The sequence below is a fragment of the Manacus candei genome, unplaced genomic scaffold, assembly GCF_025592945.1.
Source record: "Manacus candei isolate 608988 ecotype Guabito, Panama unplaced genomic scaffold, ASM2559294v1 h1tg000009l, whole genome shotgun sequence".
Lineage (NCBI taxonomy): Eukaryota > Metazoa > Chordata > Aves > Passeriformes > Pipridae > Manacus > Manacus candei.
In genome coordinates this window covers 4,294,574-4,297,500 of record NW_026138057.1, presented here as the reverse complement: position 1 = coordinate 4,297,500, position 2,927 = coordinate 4,294,574, and the positions used below count along the sequence as shown (strand labels likewise).

Here is a 2,927-nt window from a genome sequence, read left to right as displayed (position 1 = left end):
ATTTAGGGTTAGGGTTAGGGTTAGGGTCTGGGTTAGGGTTAGGGTTAGGGTTAAGGTTAGGGTTAGATTTAGGGTTAGAGTTAGGGTTAGGGTTAGAGTTAGATTTATGGTTAGGGTGCCATTCGGGTTTAGGTTTAGGATAAGTGTGGCATTGGGTTTTAAGGTTAGGGTTAGGGTTATGGTTAGGGTTATGGTTAGGGTTAGGATTAGGGTTAGGGTTAGGGTTAGGGTTAGGGTTAGGGTTAGGGTTAGGGTTAGGGTTAGGGTTAGGGTTAGGGTTAGGACTAGGGTTAAGGTTGGGGTTAGATTTAGAGTTAGGGTGCCATTGGGTTTTAGGTTTAGGATAAGTGTGGCATTGGGGTGTAAATTTAGGGTTAGTGTTAGGGTTAGGGTTAGGTTTTAGGGTTACGGTTACTGTTAGCGTTCGGGTTAGCGTTAGGGTTAGGATTAGGTTTGGGTTAGGGTTAGGGATAGGTTTAGGTTTATGGTGCCATTAGGGTTTCGGTTTACGATAAGGGTGCCATTGGGTTTTAAGGTTAGGTTTAGGGTTGGGGTTAGGGTTAGATTTAGAGTTAGGGTGCCATTGTGGTTTCGGTTTAGGGTAAATGTGGCATTGGGGTGTAAATTTAGGGTTAGGGTTAGGGTTAGGTTTTAGGGTTTCGGTTAGTGTTAGTGTTGGGGTTTGTGTTAGGGTTGGAGTTTGGAGTTGGGTTTAGGGTTAGGGTGAGATTTAGGGTTAGGGTGCCATTAGGGTTTAGGTTTAGGATAAGGGTGCCATTGGGGTTTAAGGTTAGGGTTAGGGTTTGGGTTAGGGCTAGGGTGAGATTTAGGGTTAGGGTACCATTAGGGTTTAGGTTTAGGATAAGGGTGCCATTGGGGTTTAAGGTTAGGGTTAGGGTTTGGGTTAGGGCTAGGGTTAGATTTTGGGTTAGGGTGCCATTAGGGTTGGGGTTAGGGTTAGGGTTAGGGTTTGCAGTTAGTGGTAGGGTTAGGTTGAGGGTTAGGTTCAGGGTTTGGGTTAGGGTTAGGGTTAGGTTTAGGGTTGGGGTTAGCGTTAGGATTATATTTAGGGTTAGGTTGCCATTAGGGTTTAGGTTTAGGATAAGGGTGCCATTGGGTTTTAAGGGTAGGGTTAGGGTTAGGGTTATGTTTATTGTTAGACTTAGGGTTAGCGTGCGATAAGGGTATAGGTTTCGGATAAGTGTGGCATTGGGGTTTTAATTTACGTTTTTGGGTTAGGGTTAGGGTTAGGGTGAGGGTTAGTGTTAGGGTTAGGGTTAGGGGTTAGGGTTAGGGTTTAGGGTTAGAGTTAGGGTTGGGGTTTGATTTAGGGTTAGGTTTAGGGTTAAGGTTAAGTTTAGGCTTTAGGGTTAGGGTTAGGGTTTACAGTTAGTGGTAGGGTTAGGTTGAGGTTTAGGTTCAGGGTTCGGGTTAGGTTTAGGATTAGGGTTAGGGTTCGGGTTGGGGTTAGGGTTAGGGTTAGGGTTAGGGTTAGCGTTAGGGTTAGCGTTAGGGTTAGGGTTAGGGTTAGGGTTAGACTGAGGGTTAGGGTGCCTTAAGGGTACCGGTTTCGGATAAGTGTGGCATTGGGGTTTAAATTTAGGTTTTTGGGTTCGGGTTAGGTTTAGGGTTAGGGTTACGGTTAGTGTTAGTGTTAGGGTTAGTGTTAGTATTAGCGTTAGGATTAGGGTTAGGGTTAGGGTGTCATTAGGTTTAGGTTTAGGATAAGGGTTTGTGTTAGGCTTAGGGTTAATGTTAGGATTAGGTTTTAGGGTTACGATTTCTGTTAGTGTTAGGGTTAGTGTTAGGTTTAGGGTTAGGGTTAGGGTTTGATTTCAAGTTAGGGTACCATTAGGGTTTAGGTTTAGGGTAAGGGTGCCGTTGTGGTTTAAATTTAGGGTTAGGGTTAGGGTTAGGGTCTGGGTTAGGGTTAGGGTTAGGGTTAAGGTTAGGGTTAGATTTAGGGTTAGAGTTAGGGTTAGGGTTAGAGTTAGATTTATGGTTAGGGTGCCATTCGGGTTTAGGTTTAGGATAAGTGTGGCATTGGGTTTTAAGGTTAGGGTTAGGGTTATGGTTAGGGTTAGGGTTATGGTTAGGGTTAGGATTAGATTTAGGGTTAGGGTGCCATCAGGGTTTTGGTTTAGGATAAGGGTGCCATTGGGGTTTAAGGTTAGGGTTAGGGTTAGGGTTAGGGTTGGGGTTAGCGTTAGAGTTATATTTAGGGTTAGGTTGCCATTAGGGTTTAGGTTTAGGATAAGGGTGCCATTGGGTTTTAAGGGTAGGGTTAGGGTTAGGGTTATGTTTATTGTTAGACTTAGGGTTAGGGTGCGATAAGGGTATAGGTTTCGGATAAGTGTGGCATTGGGGTTTTAATTTACGTTTTTGGGTTAGGGATAGGGTTAGGGTGAGGGTTGGGGTTAGGGTTACGGTGAGGTTTAGTGTTAGGGTTAGGGTTAGGGTTAGGGGTTAGGGTTTAGGGTTAGGGGTTAGGGTTAGGGTTTGGGGTTAGGGTTAGGGTTGGGGTTTGATTTAGGGTTAGGTTTAGGGTTAAGGTTAAGTTTAGGCTTTAGGGTTAGGGTTAGGGTTTACAGTTAGTGGTATGGTTAGGTTGAGGTTTAGGTTCAGGGTTCGGGTTAGGGTTAGGGTTAGGGTTAGGGTTAGGGTTAGGGTTAGGGTTAGGGTTAGGATTAGGGTTAGGGTTAGGGTTAGGGTTAGGGTTAGGGTTAGGGCTAGGGTTAAGGTTAGGGTTAGATTTAGAGTTAGGGTGCCATTAGGGTTTAGGTTTAGGATAAGTGTGGCATTGGGGTGTAAATTTAGGGTTAGGGTTTGGGTTAGGGTCTGGGTTAGGGTTACGGTTAGAGTTAGGGTTAGGGTTAGGGTTAGGATTAGGTTTGGGTTAGGGTTAGGGTTAGGGTTAGGGTTAGGGT

At 44.9% G+C, this 2,927-nt stretch overlaps 1 long non-coding RNA gene across 1 annotated transcript; it reads left to right on the top strand.

Annotated features, from left to right (window-relative positions):
* Positions 1–542: 542 nt before the first annotated feature.
* Positions 543–2,580, top strand: LOC127466450 (uncharacterized). The gene is made up of 3 exons (XR_007902708.1): positions 543–789; positions 1,126–1,148; positions 2,193–2,580. It is a non-coding gene; the product is annotated as an uncharacterized LOC127466450 (long non-coding RNA).
* The last annotated feature ends 347 nt before the right edge of the window (positions 2,581–2,927 follow it).